The sequence below is a fragment of the Suncus etruscus genome, chromosome 4, assembly GCF_024139225.1.
Source record: "Suncus etruscus isolate mSunEtr1 chromosome 4, mSunEtr1.pri.cur, whole genome shotgun sequence".
Lineage (NCBI taxonomy): Eukaryota > Metazoa > Chordata > Mammalia > Eulipotyphla > Soricidae > Suncus > Suncus etruscus.
The window spans coordinates 116,317,128-116,333,370 of NC_064851.1; the positions used below are offsets into that span (position 1 = coordinate 116,317,128).

Below are 16,243 nucleotides of genomic sequence, written 5' to 3' on the forward strand. Positions count from 1 at the left end.
AGGCTTTCCCTGCTCCATTTAGGATTTCCTGCTCCTTTATCAAAAATTAGGTGGTTGTATCTCTGGGGAACATTTTCTGAGTATTCAAGCCTATTCCACTGATCTGAGGACCTATCCTTATTCCAATACCATGCTGTTTTGATAACTGTTGCTTTGTAGTACAGTTTAAAGTTGGGGAAAGTAATTCCTCTCATATTCTTTTTCCCAATGATTGCTTTAGCTATTCGAGGGTGTTTATTGTTCCAAATGAATTTCAAAAGTGTCTGATCCACTTCTTTGAAGAATGTCATGGGTATCTTTAGAGGGATGGCATTAAATCTGTATAATGCCTTGGGGAGTATTGACATTTTGATGATGTTAATCCTGCCAATCCATGAGCAGGGTATGCGTTTCCATTTCCGTGTGTCCTCTCTTATTTCTTGGAGCAGAGTTTTATAGTTTTCTTTGTATAGGTCCTTCACATATTTAGTCAAGTTGATTCCAAGATACTTGAGTTTGTGTGGCACTATTGTGAATTGGGTTGTTTTCTTAATGTCCATTTCATCCTTATTACTATTGGTATATAGAAAGGCCATTGATTTTTGTGTGTTAATTTTGTAGCCTGCCACCTTGCTATATGAGTCTATTGTTTCTAGAAGCTTTTTGATAGAGTCTTTAGGGTTTTCTAAGTAGAGTATCATGTCATCTGCAAACAGTGAGAGCTTGACTTCTTCCTTTCCTATCTGGATTCCCTTGATATCCTTTTCTTGCCTAATCGCTATAGCAAGTACTTCCAGTGCTATGTTGAATAGGAGTGGTGAGAGAGGACAGCCTTGTCTTGTGCCAGAATTTAGAGAAAAGGCTTTCAGTTTTTCTCCATTGAGGATAATATTTGCCACTGGCTTGTGGTAGATGGCCTTCACTATATTGAGAAAGGTTCCCTCCATTCCCATCTTGCTGAGAGTTTTGATCAAGAATGGGTGTTGGACCTTATCAAATGCTTTCTCTGCATCTATTGATATGATCATGTGGTTTTTATTTTTCTTGTTATTGATGTTGTGTATTATGTTGATAGATTTACGGATGTTAAACCAGCCTTGCATTCCTGGGATGAAACCTACTTGATCATAGTGGATGATCTTCTTAACGAGGCATTGAATCCTATTTGCCAGGATTTTGTTGAGGATCTTTGCATCTGCATTCATCAGTGATATTGGTCTGTAATTTTCTTTTTTGGTAGCGTCTCTGTCTGGTTTAGGTATCAATGTGATGTTGGCTTCATAAAAGCTATTTGGAAGTGTTTCTGTTTGTTCAATTTCATGAAAGAGTCTTGCCAAGATTGGCAGTAGTTCCTCTTGGAAAGTTTGATAGAATTCATTAGTGAATCCATCTGGACCTGGGCTTTTGTTTTTCGGCAGACATTTGATTACTGTTTTAATTTCATCAATGGTGATGGGGGTGTTTAGATATGCTACATCCTCTTCCTTCAACCGTGGAAGATTATAAGAGTCCAAGAATTTATCCATTTCTTCCAGGTTCTCATTTTTAGTGGCGTAGAGTTTTTCAAAGTAGTTTCTGATTACCCTTTGAATCTCTGTCATATCAGTAGTGATCTCTCCTTTTTCATTCCTGATACAAGTTATCAAGTTTCTCTCTCTCTCTTTCTTTGTTAGGTTTGCCAGTGGTCTATCAATCTTGTTTATTTTTTCAAAGAACCAACTTCTGCTTTCGTTGATCTTTCGGATTGTTTTTTGAGTTTCCACTTTGTTGATTTCTGCTCTCAGCTTTGTTATTTCCTTCTGTCTTCCTATTCTTGGGTCCTTTTGTTGAGCATTTTCTAGTTCTATTAGCTGTGTCATTAAGCTACTCAGGTAAGCTCCTTCTTCCTTCCTGATGTGTGCTTGCAAAGCTATAAATTTTCCTCTCAGTACTGCTTTTGCTGTGTCCCATAAGTTCTGAGAGTTTGTGTCTTTATTGTCATTTGTTTCCAGGAACCTTTTTATTTCCTCCTTGATTTCATCTCGGACCCACTGGTTATTGAGTATGAGGCTGTTTAACTTCCAGGTGTTAAAGTGTTTCTTCTGAGTCCCTTTGGAGTTCACAAATAATTTCAGAGCCTTGTGGTCAGTGAAGGTAGTCTGCAAAATTTCTATCCTCTTGATCTTATGGAGGTATGTTTTATGTGCCATCATGTAGTCTATCCTGGAGAATGTCCCATGTACATTGGAGAAGAATGTGTATCCAGGTTTCTGGGGATGGAGTGTCTTATATATATCCACTAGGCCTCTTTCTTCCATTTCTCTCCTCAGGTCTAGTATATTCTTGTTGGGTTTCAGTCTGGTTGACCTGTCCAGTGTTGACAAAGCCGTGTTAAGGTCCCCCACAATTATTGTGTTGTTGTTGATATTATTTTTCAGATTTGTCAACAGTTGTATTAAATATTTTGCTGGCCCCTCATTTGGTGCATATATGTTTAGGAGAGTGAATTCTTCCTGCTCTACGTACCCCTTGATTAATATAAAATGTCTGTCTTTGTCCCTTACAACCTTCCTGAGTATAAAGTTTGCATTATCTGATATTAGTATGGCCACTCCAGCTTTATTATGGGTGTTGTTTGCTTGGATAATTTTTCTCCAGCCTTTTATTTTGAGTCTATATTTGTTCTGACTATTCAGGTGCGTTTCTTGTAGGCAGTAGAAGGTTGGATTGAGTTTTTTGATCCATTTAGCCACTCTGTGTCTCTTAACTGGTGCATTTAGTCCATTGACGTTGAGAGAAAGAATTGTCCTGGGATTTAACGCCATCTTTATTTCAAAATTTGGTGTGTCTTTTGGGTAGTCTTGTCTTAGATTAGGTCTTTCAGTTTTTCTCTTAAGACTGGTTTTGTGTCTGTGAAGTTTCTGAGCTGTTTTTTGTCTGTGAAACCATGTATTCTTCCATCAAACCGGAAAGTGAGTTTTGCTGGGTATAGTATTCTGGGTGAAGCATTCATTTCATTCAGTCTTGTCACAATATCCCACCACTGCTTTCTGGCATTGAGTGTTTCTGGTGACAGGTCTGCTGTAAATCTCAGGGAAGCTTGCTTGAATGTGATTTCCCCTTTTGATCTTGCTGTTTTCAGAATTCTTTCTCTATCTGTGGGATTTGTCATTGTGACTAGGATGTGTCTTGGGGTGGTTTTTCTGGGGTCTCTTTTGGTTGGTACTCTTCGGGCATGCAGGATTTGATCACATATATTCTTTAGCTCTAGAAGTTTCTCTTTAATGATGTTCTTGACCATTGATTCTTCCTGGAAATTTTCTTCCTGGGTCTCTGGGACTCCAATGATTCTTAAGTTGTTTCTGTTGATCTTATCATAGACTTCTATTTTCGTCTGTTCCCATTCTTTGACTAATTTTTCCATTGTCTGCTCATTTGCTTTAAGTTTTTTGTCCAATCTCTCCTGCTGTATGGAATTGTTATGTATCTCATCTTCCACAGCACCAAGTCTATTCTCAGCTTCTGATACCCTGTCCCAGAGCTTATCCATTTTGTCATTCACTTCGTTTACTGACTTTTTCAGTCCTGTTAGTTGACATGTTATTTCAGTTTGGAGTTTTCTTGGTTCTTATTAGTGTTCTGTTCAACTCGATCCATGGTTTCTTGGAGTCTGTTGAGCATCTTCCATATTGCTAGTCTAAAGTCCTTATCTGAGAGGTTGATTAGTTGGTCAGTCATTATCTGGTCCTCAGAATTGTCATCTTCATTCTCTGTGTCTGATGCTGGCCTGCGTTGTTTCCCCATTGTCACACTTGTATTGTGGGTTTTTCTATGTGTTGTGGTGGTATTCATTGTCTATATGATGTAGGCAGCACACTCCTCTGGCTCCTCCCTTTCTGGATGGGCTGACTTGCCTCTAAGGGAGGGGAGTCCTCCGTGGATGAAGCCTCACACTGGGCAAATCTTAGGCCCGAGCATGCAACAGAGAAAACAGTCCAGAGAGAAATGTTTGCTTCTGTGATATAGCGCCGTTCTTAGTGTGATTTTTCCTTCTTGTTGCAATGGAGTTTTTTCCTTAGAAAGAGTGCACGGCCGCGTAGCGAAGCGGAGCGGCCGTGCTCCTCTGGAGCCTCTTTTTGCCCCACTCGCAAGAGTTTCACGCAAGAGGACAGTAGACAGACATAGACAGGTCACACTCACAGTCTTTCACAGTTGAGCCCCACTGGGCCGGTGTACTTTCGCGGATTTTCCCCGCCTGGTGTCACACACAGGGAGCCCATTTTCCCCTATTTTAATCAGCATTTCCATTAACACAAGGTTGGGAGCAATGGTTCAATGACTTTATTTATAATATATACAGATCTTATGAGAGGGCTCTGTTTAATTTTTGGTGTATTTTACGATCCAATTGTATGGTATGTTAGAAGACATATTTTGCATAAATGGGTCTTTATCAGCTGTCCTTTATCTGATATTTTCTCTATTTCTTCAATTCTCTCCTTTTCTTAACTTTCTCTCCAAAAATTATATTGTCATTTATGAATAACATCTTTGGTATTCTACTTAGAAAGTCATCTCATGTGGAAGATCAACTAGGATTTCCTTTTTTATCTTGATTGTATTCTTTAATTTTATATTTTATATGTTAGTCTTTGTTCTACTTTTAGTTTCTGTGAAGAATATAGAGTCTATATGTGAACTTTTTGTGTATATATATAACCACTTATTCCAATACAATATTGAAGAGTTATCATTGCTCCATAATTGTCTGATTATTTGTTCAAGATCAATTGGCTATATTTAGATGGTTCTGCTATGTTTACAATATTTGTCTACTTTTTCATCAATACCACTGTCTCTTAATTTTGTAGCTATATAGGAAGTTTTAATGAGGTAGTGTCAATTGTCCAATATAATGATTCTTCTTAAATATTATGTAAGTTATTCAATAATATATGAGTCTTTTTCATGGAGTTTAGGTTTTATAAAATATCACTTATAAATTCTTTTATTCCTTTTAATTATTGAATAAAATAAAACAATATAAAATATTCTGACATTTTTTTCAATACCAATTTCTGCAAATACATATATTTTTCAAATGATATAAAAATTGACATTTAGAAAGCCTGTCTAGAGTACAGGCCTGTGTGGGTTGGGGAGAAGGACATATATATATAAAAGAAAAGATAAAGCCTCCCAATTCTTACCACAGACTGTGTTCTTTACACTGACTATATAGAAAGAGGAGGTACAGTAAATAGACCCCATATACACCTCAACCCAGACCCTTTGCTTCGTCTGTATTGTGAATTGGGGGACAAAAAAATTGACATTTAAAATTATTATCATTCATTTTATATCATATAGTTTTAGAATAAATAAGTTCTAGACAATCTCAAATAAATCTTAAGTAATTTATGTTTCCTGGAATATTTACATTTTTGTAAACACATTTAATAGTCAGATTGAGTTTAATAAGTTTCCTTCAGGTGAAAATATTTCTGCTGTATAATTAGCAAAGCAGTGATGTAATTACAGAGGATGTAAGTTAATTAGGTAGATAATTACATTTTTAATAACAGGAATTTTATTATGTTAAGACCTACAAAAGTCATCACATTCTACATCATCTTATGTATCTTATTTGAAAATATAAAAACTGAATCGGAAATTCTAGTAAATGTTCTAGGATCCAAATTTAATATAAAAAATACAAAGAGCAGATAATTGTATTTTACTGGGAAGTCAGTACAACCTGAGATGACTGATTACTTTTAATACTGTACAATTGAAAACTGAGACTCTGACGCTGAAAATTGTATCTCATTTGAGTGCTGATCACTTAGAATCTTAATATTTCTTTTTACCACTAGTTAGGAATTTGTTTTGTTTAGCATTTCAAATCCAAATAGTTAATTTCGGTGTGTATCAATTATATTTTATTCTTCATAATAGATGATAATGTTTATAAGTATATCACATGAAAATTTTGCTTAGAAAAAACTCAGACACCTTTGGACTAGAATGCAGTGCAATGAATACACTCTTTTTCACATTACTTTTATTGCATAAGTATATAAGTCTAAGTAATTTTGTTGAACAATCTGAATTTAGTATATCTGCATTACAAATATGAATATAGTTTTTAAATCTTTTCTTTTACCTATTTATATAAAATATCTATTTTTAATTTCAATTAATCAATAAATATTTTATTTACTTTACAAACTGATATATATATCTACATTTGGTAGCATTATCTGAACAATCTTTGACATATCTTATATTTAACACTCAAATATTTTATATTGTTTATGATAATTTAAATGATTTTTCAACTCAGATCATGTTAGTTATTTTAGTATAAATTTTATATTATAATTAGAACTTATAACAAGCATTTTATTATGATTCTTAAGATTTATTATAGATGAATTTTTTGCATGTAACTCCTATATCTCTCTTCATAGTCACTCAAGCACTTTATAGTTACAAAAGATACCAAATTTTAGTAACTCAGAATACAATATAATTCTTGGTATTTAATTCTATGTGGAAAATAAGAAAGGATATTATTTATAAATTCAAGTATTCTATGTAAGCAAACTTATGACACTGATTTTATGAGGTAGTTTATTTTGTCCTCTGGCTACCTTATTTATGTTATTGGCTTTCTTAAAGTGGAAAATACATTTAGTGAACTTGCTCCAATGATTTTGGAAACCCATAATGATGTGATCTTTTATCCTAGGGCAGTTCCCAGAACTAAATGTTAGATGTGTTTCATTTAAAGGAAACATTTGATGTTTTCCTAAGAGACTTACTACATATAACAGGTAATCTATCATTATAATATCATATGTGTTGAAAGTGAAATAATTTATGATAACTCACTGTATTTCTCAAAGGACATACATTTTCTCAATAGTACATATAGAGATTTTACCTAATATGTATGTGGCTCCCTTTACTCTTGATAATTGTATATTTTGAAAACTATGTATTGACTTATATTTTATAAAAAATGGAACTTGCAAAGATTTTAAATTGACCCTAATGTATTGGACACATAAAAAGTTCAATTTAATTTAACTTAAGATTGGCTTAGACATTTTTTTCAAGACCAGGTTTCCTCATGAGCAATATTTCTCCCTTCCTCCCTTCTCCCTCCCTCTCTCCTTCCCACCCTTCCTTTTTCTCTCTCAGTATCTATGAGTGTGTTTAGGAGCCTGTGTTCTCATTTGAATATGTATTTCTCTTTCTTACCTCTGCATTTTCCACTCTGCAGAATACCATGTTTGCTACTGAAGCTCTTTGTTTCTATCTGTGCCTTTGACCTCACAACTTTAAATTCCTTTCAATCAAACTATTTTGATTCACTATTTCACCTTTCTAAAATTTTTCTCAGCAAGGTATGGTCCTGGAACTCCAGTGAAAACAGATAGTGCCCTTAGCAGGTAATAATAAAACTTAAGAAGACATTACTTAACCCTGAAGTAGTTCAGAAGCTTGAGCTACCTTTTGAAATGCAAATCCTGAGCTCTTTGGAGAAGAAAAAACTTAAGTACCACCCACTGAAGAGTGGATTCCCTCAGAATTGGAGCCTCTATAGGAGACTCTTAAAAGCCCTATTAAGAATATGAAAGAGCCATCAGTAGATTAAGGCTTTCTCTGTGACAATAGTCAGATTAACAGTTCTATATGCAGAGAACTCCAGAATTGTAATCAACCTTCTCCCAAAAGTCAAGTCATTCTCCGGTTTTTCGAAAGCTCTGTTCATTCCTAAGCACCTATTTTCCTTTTTTTTTTTTAAATCTCTTTCTCTTTCTAACTTCTCATATTTCCCTAAATTTCTTTCAATAAAAATCATATGTTGCTTACAAATAATAGTAATGGGATAGATTTAAATATATGTATTCAATAAGCTTTTAGAATGTTTTGAAGTTGTGGGAAAACTTGAAAAAATCATGCCACCTCCCCAAAAAATCCCATTGAATTAAAGATTCCAAACAATGGAATGAATGCATTAATGTGTGCAATATTGGTATCAATAGGTTATTAATAAGCTTCAACATATTTGGAGGGTAGAGAGTTATTACAAGGATCCATTGCATGAAGCTGACTGCTTTGATCTCTGGTACCACATATGGTCTCTCCCAAGCACCACCAGGTGTGATTTTGATGCACAGAGCCAAGAGTACATTGAGTTTAGTTAAGTGCATCCCCTCACCCCTGATATTAAATGTTTGTTCGTATATCAAGCTGACTTTAATACAAACATTGTAATTCCTTTCTATAATTTAGAAAATAAAACTTAATTGTATCACTAAGAGTTTTTGTTTTTTAGGTTGGGGGGAACATATCCATCAGAATTTAAGGTTTACTTGGTGTTCTGCACTCAGGGATCACTCCTAGTGCTGCTGGAGTGACCATATTGGGTTTCTAGGATCAAACCTAAGTTAGCTAAGTGCAAGGAAAATGTCGTACCCACTGTGTTATTGTTCCATCCCTAAAATCAAACTTATCTGGGTAAAGTTTTGTATCTATGCATATATTTATTTTCATGTATATGCATATATTTATGTATATAAAGATATACATGAATTATCATATGTGTATATATTATCTCAGCTTATCTTAAACATTAGTATTGGAATAAAGATCATAATGGTTTTGTCTTTATTACTTTTTTTTTTGGTGTGGTTTTTGGGTCACACCCAGCAGTGCTCAGGGGTTACTCCTGGCTCCAGACTCAGAAATTGCTCCTGGCAGGCACGGGGGACCATATGGGACACCAGGATTTGAACCGATGACCTCCTGCATGAAAAGCAAACGCCTTACCTCCATGCTATTTCTCTGGCCCCAGTCTTTATTACTTTTAAAGAAAATTTTAGCACCAACTTCTAAGACAAAAAACCCACATTGAGTTTATTTTCCTATTTTACCAATACAACTTATTAAAATATTAATTATAAGATTAAATAAGATTATTTCATATTATACATATTATGAAAACTAACTTTTCTATAGCTTTACTTAAAATGCATGGTTGATTATATGAGGAATATAGTTGGACATTTTATTATTTGCTAGAAACATTTTATAAATATAATAATCTTCCATGTAGTATCTTCATTGATAGAAATGTATGCAAGTAATCCCTCAAAAATATACAAAAGATGACAGATATAAAGTTTGAATTGGAAATAAAGTATATGCTTGCAGCTACACAAAAGAATTCTTCCAAGCATTCAGAAATCTTATCAAGTGGAGATATGTCCAGCCATAAAAGAAAGATATAGCATCTGATTGTGCTAGTTAGAAAATCACCTTTGTGGACTCATCCATAATTACAAGGCTCTATTCTAAAAGACAAGTGAATCCAGGCTTGACTCTGCAACACAAATATCTGTCTAATTTGGGAAGCAATATAGATATATTGCTTCATATATATATATATATATATATATATATATATATATATATATATATATATATAGAGAGAGAGAGAGAGAGAGAGAGAGAGAGAGAGAGAGAGAGAGAGAGAGAGAGAAAGACAGAGAGAGAGAGAAGGAGGGAGGGAGAGAGAGAGCGCCATCTTTTCAAAAGATATAACACAGCATTAAAAGTTTTAGAGCTTATTTTGATTTTTATTATCTTGGATGCTCATTTTCATGAACGTTATTGACTTTTTCTTCTACTTTTGTGAGTCAGCATAAGTAAACTAAGTGCTCATAAACTTACCTCCTTAACCATCCTGTATTTGATGAACAATCAGAGAAACAACACTGAATAAAGGGGTAGGAGAGTAAGTTTGCTATCTAAATAACTTTTTATGTTTCAGACTATATAAATAACTGTATATTTTCCCATTATTTCTGGAAACTAATAACCAACTTTCCTAGAGGGTATGATGCAATAGAAAAGGGATGATGTAGGACGGGAACGAGGGTGGAGGGTGGACAATTCGGTAATGGGAATTCCCCTGATTTTATGTTAAAATGTACCTAAAACATTATTGTCAATAATATGTAAACCACTATGATTAAAATAAAAACTATATTTAAAAAATAAAAAAGAAAAAAGAAAAGGGATGATGGCAGAGTAAGGAATTCAACACATAGAATGCATGTGCTCAAAAAGAGGTCAATAGCACAATGCTGATTATAATTAGCCAAGATACTATTTTTTCTTTGTTTTTTCTTTTGGTATTTAACAGTAGGAGAAGTCTGAGGTATGAGATATTTTCTAACAGGTATTAAATAATTTTATACTTGGAATTGTAATGGTTACTACAGCTGCATAATCTTTATACCTTGACATGTTTAAAGTAAATGAGAACACCAGTAATACTTATGTTGGTACAATAGTATAAATGAAACTACCACAAAAAATTAAAACATAAAGTGACTATGGAGAAGCACTTTCTGGGATGTACACCTGAAATGTGAATCATTTTCTATTTTATTCAATCATCCTTTAGAAAGTATTTTGTGAAAATAATAAATTTTCCTATTCAGTACATTATAGTTTTCTTTAAATTAACTGTACTATCAATGAAATTAATAGAGCTACACTTTAATAGTATTAATTTTAGAAAATATTTTCACTCCAATTTTTCAGTCTCAATCTGAATCTATATTTATATTTAATTTTAAGCCCATTTTTAGACACCAAGATTTAAAAATACAGGGTTACTAAGTACAAACTAAATTATGAATGCAAAGTTGTTTGGGATTAAGTTTCAGGCATACAATGCTACTTTATTAATACCTTTATTAGTGTTCATTTTCCTCTACCAATGTTCTCAGCTTTCTTCTCAACCCCCTGACTGCCTATTGGCACCTCTCTAATTTATTTTATTTTTAGGTAATGTGTATGGTATTGCTATTATTATTGTTTAAAGCATAATATTTTACCACCTACTAAATAATATTTAATATTTAACACTTCTGAGAATTGAGGTCACCTCTGCTCTCTATGACACTAACATTATGGAATTTCCAAAAATTTCCTTTCTCAAAATTTTTTAGGTTTGGACACTCCACCTGAGTCTGATACATCGAAGGCAAATTCCATACCCACAGTATGGACTATCTCTCCAGCTCTCCTGAATTATACAATACTGTAGAATCACATATAAAGAAGTCATCCTAAACTTTGACATATGTATTTCAAAAAATCTTCATAGCATTCAACATTGTGCAATAAAACTTCCTGTGTGTATATGTAACATCATGAGGTTTGGACACATTGTTCCAAAACATTAGCAATAACACCTTAAGGTTTGATCAAAGCCCACTTACTGCAGTGACATAGTTTCATGCATTGTAAAATGTTAATAGATAATCTTATAATATATATGGCATGTGACTGTGAAAAAGACAGAAAGATTTTTAGTGAAAGCAGCTGTCAGAGGGCCAGTACTTAAGGAGCTGCAGCTTGTTATTAAATAAGGATAATGACAGAACTACCTGAAATGGGACTGGAAGTTGCAAATCCAGATAAGGATGAGAATGTAGTTTGTTAAATGTGCTGTGAAGCAAGGATAACTAAGTATAGTTGGGAGATGTTGAAGTTTGTGAATGTGTGTATACTATGGAATGAATCTGTGTGTGTGTGTGTGTGTGTGTGTGTGTGTGTGTGTGTGTGTGTGTGCACATATCTATGCAGGCACCTTAGGCTTTTGTTGTTGTCACTTTGATTTCTGTATAATTAATTCAGCCAGGCATTATTTTATAATTTAACCTAGATTTTGTGGACTAATTGTATACATTAACCTAGAATTTGTATGTATACATATATGTATAAATATATGTGTATGTACATTCACACATATAAATTATAGAAACTATTCAATCACATCTCAATAGTGATATAGTAAGACTATCTATACATCTTTACATTTTTCTTATTTAGAGAGAGAGTGAGAGAGAGGCAGACCAAATAGCATCTTCCCTATGCTATCTCAGGCCCAGGTCTGGCTGGACAGGAGGACTTGTGCCTCTGGCCACCATTGGGCTGGTGGGTTTTGCTCAGGTCTCTACCCTGGGCTGCCTCCCTCCTTCGCCAACTACCAGGACCAATCTTTTAATAGTTAATTGGGCAGTTGTCAGTTACAGGGGGGCATGTTCAAGGGGTGGGTCAGTCCTATTACTCTCATAAGAGGGCACCATCACTCCCCAAAGATACATTAAGCTATTTTCTTAAATACATCTACATTTAATATATCAAGCACTTTTAACAATTTTCTTTTCTATCCCTACAACATATAATTGTTCATCAAAAGCAGCTAGTATTTAGTGAATGAATGTTCTTTATTAAAGTCTTTGGGCCATATCTGGCAATGTTCAGGTAATTTTTGGCTCTGTGTTCGGAGATCACTCCTACTGAGGCTTAGGGGGACTTTTGGGGATCCAGTGATTGAACCCAGGTTGAACACATGTGAGACAAGCCTCTGAATGTTCTTAAAATTCCATTAACGAGAAGCCTTTTTTAAAAACCTATGTAGTTTCCATTATAATAATTCCCCTTTTCAGCTCTGCAAAATAAATTAATGTTATCATTTATTGGCATAACCATGACCTACATCCCTCTTTGACTTTAATTCTCTAGATTCCAAAGCTTCACACATGGTTCTGTCTTTCTCATATTTATCACTATGATCATCAATTCTAAGTATTAGAAATTCTAGAATCTCAAAATACTAGAAATCTTGTAATCATTTTCTTCAAAGTAAGGGTCTCCTTTGATAACTTTAACTAAAGTCAGTTGTCCTTTATGCTTTTTTCAGTCTCTTTGTTCTCTTCCTCTTAATGAGATCTATAATTATTGTTAATTTGGGAACCAAGAGATAACACTGCCAGCAGGGAGCTTGTCTTACATGCAGCTGACCTGGTTTGATCCCCATTATCATACAAGGTCCCCTGAGCCACTCCAGAAGTGATTTCAGACTACAGACCCAGGAGTGAGCTCTGAGCACTGCTGGTTGCAGCCAAAAGCAAAGGAAAATAAATACAAAAATAATTGTTCATTTAATGATATCTGCTCTCTTGAACTATTGTGATTATGGAAGCTCTCATGCTCTCACCATTGCCTAGCATGGTAGATTTATTTTTTAAATAAGAAAATTTGGGGGGAATTCAAGGCCCCTAGCAATGATCAGGAGGTACTCTTGTCCCTGCACTCAGGAATAATTTGTGGTGATGCTCAGAGGACCATATGGTATGCCAGGATCAAACTCTGTTTAGCCACGTTCAGTAGGTATGGCTTTTGCCTTGCATGGATCAAATAAACAATTTTGAGGAAAAAAAAAACAAATACATAGATGGGGTATTGAGTGGACCGCTCTTATCATTTTGTCATACCTAAAGAATAAAATTATCTTCTCAGTGTTGTAAACAGTTTCATAGCCAAAATTCTCTTACTACTGAAAAATTTCTTTCCTTTGAAAAATACATATTTCCATTTTCATGTCCTATGATGCTTAGCAGGTGCATGTCTTTGACCATTTTAATGATAACTTAATTTTCCCCTAACATCAGAGAGACATTTTAATAAAGATAAACCTAATATTTACATAGATAATTATTGTCAAAACACAACAGAACTTGGAATATCATAAGTATATATAAAGTGTTTTGAAACTTACATTTTTATTTTAAGCAATAGGGCTAAGACATATATAACTCTTTAATTGCATTTTCTAGTGTGTATCTAAGATATACACAGTGATTTCTTAGCATTTCTAGAAATGATAGTTGCACGGGCAGACTTGAAATTCTAGGGGCTGAAGAAATAATAAAGGGATAATAGTACTTTACATTCAACTTACTCTGGTTCAATTGCTATTACAATATATGGACCCCTCCCCCCCAAGAAATGTCACAGGTTCATGTGAGGTCTACTGAGCCAAAGCACTGGACAGTCCCCAAGCACTGGTTAATGATGGAGTCCATCAACCAATCAAACAGAAAGAAGAAATAAGAACTATTTGGAAATCTAATGTTCACAAGCCACGCCCTTGCATCTTTTAAATAGAAAAATAAAAAAGAAGAAAAGTAAATTGAAATAAACTAAGTCTAATCCCAAACTGAGAAAGGATTTCTAAATCTAGAAATAATTTTAGATGTTTATTTTTTATCTAAATATATTTGAAGGAATAATATTCTGACAGTCCAAAGCAAGTTTTAAAATAAATGAGACCATGAAAATACAAATAACACAAACTAATAGCTGCACAGTGAAATGTGAGAGTTTGAAATCAAACTCAACTCTTGATACCTAAACCTTCTACTTAAAATGACAATTGAAGAATTTTAAGTACTTGGGTATCTGTTATACAGTTGATATAAGTTATGGTCAATTTTCATATTTATTCCTAATTAATATTAATATGTTTTATATATTGCTATTTTCATTTTATTCCCATCAAACTAAAATTTGTACAGATCTTAATTTGCATTCTATTTACCTTCTTGGTAAATTAATTAAAAATTATTAAATGAAACTTTAAAAATAGATTACCAGTCAGCATGATAACAGTAGTGCATTCTGTATATCCTTTTAATTTATTTAGTTGCCAAATTTGTGGAAATAACAATGACCAAAAATATTTTTAAACCATTGAAATTTTATAAAATAATGTCTCTTCCCAATGCCACTGTCAGATTATAATTGTAACTGCCTTCCAAGGCATTTAGTCCTGAAGTAGATTTTAGTTATCATGTTGGCATGTGCCACTATAGTTTCTGAAGTAAGAATATTTTAGGATTTAATTTATAGGAATTTTAAAAAAATAAAAGAATTGGAGAGCTGGTGTACAGACTGAGTTTTATCATGGTGAGAAGAGGGAGGGCATGTGATCATTTGTTTTTTTGTTTATTTTTCTTTGTTTTTGGGCCACACCCAGTGTTGCTCAGGGGTTACTCCTGGCTGTCTGCTCAAAAATAGCTCCTGGCAGGCACGGGGGACCATATGGGACACCGGGATTTGAACCAACCACCTTTGGTCCTGGATTGGCTGCTTGCAAGGCAAACACCGCTGTGCTATCTCTCCGGGCCCCAGCATGTGGTCATTTGATTAAGGGTATGATGTTGGCATACTGCATGCATGAAATTCCATTATTAATAATATTGAATATTATGGTGCATAAATTTTTTAAAGATAGCTTTCATTTAGGTAGTACATAGCTAAGGAAAGAAATCTTAATAATATTCCAAATGCCACATATTGCATCCACCAATTAAATAATTACTACTTTAAACATAATTTATTATTAAATCATTTTAATTAAAAATACTTAAAAAGTATGTTGCTACTCATGTTAATGATACTAAGTTTTATTTTTATTGATATATGTCAATTAAACAAAAAATGACTTGATATGTTTGGTTATAACTTGCATGCAGAGAACTGAGCAGCAGCCAAAAATGCTAAAAATTAGGCATTTTATTTAAAAACTAGTATTAAATATTTAGTTGGTTTTACACATCACCCAAAAGAGTAAAATTATGGTTTGCACATTCTCCCAATACCCAAAGGATTGTGCTCCAATTTGGTCGGTTGTATTTTTAGATCCAGAAAAGTCATTACCATAAATCTATGTAGAATAATGTTTTAGAGTTTTAAGACCTTCCCCAAATAACCTATCAAATCATCATAAATCTGCATTGCTATCTATAAAAAAGAAATGTTTGGGGTATAATGAATCCACTTATAGGATATGAATATTGAGGAAAATCTATGAATTTCAATATTTGATTATCCTAGTGATCAACTTCTCTCATGGTAAAATAAAAGTATGAAAGATCTTTCTTACATTGTGCTGAGTCATTATATATTTTTGTTCAATGGACCAGCTACAATATGAAAGAGAATGATCATGTAAATTGATGTAATAAATAGTGTGAAAGTACTTAAACCTGTGGAATCACAAAGTTGAAAAATGCTAGTATTACTCAGGTAAGAAACTTTGACCAAGTGCCATCTCAGAGCTAAGGCAAGCCCAGGCATGTCACACAGAGAGACATAATTTTATATACATTAAGAAGTTCAGAAAATCAGATTATTCTTTTAGCTTTTCTCTTACATATTTCATTTCAGTGATTGAGCAGAATGTTGTGATAAGAGAATATCATATTTACAGCTGTTTTAAGTGCATGGAAATAGTAAAAGCATTTAGCTAGCTATCCTAACATTTATATTTCTGACCTGCTAATGTCAGAGTTTTGGTGAATGCAGGAAAATCAAGTCATTTCAAAAGAAAACTCTATTTGATACA

General features: G+C 33.7%; 1 non-coding gene across 1 annotated transcript; it reads left to right on the forward strand.

The window, feature by feature from the left end:
* Positions 1–5,151: 5,151 nt before the first annotated feature.
* On the forward strand, positions 5,152–5,284 carry LOC126007863 (small nucleolar RNA SNORA51). Its single transcript, XR_007495340.1, has one exon. It is a non-coding gene; the product is annotated as a small nucleolar RNA SNORA51 (small nucleolar RNA).
* Positions 5,285–16,243: the final 10,959 nt, after the last annotated feature.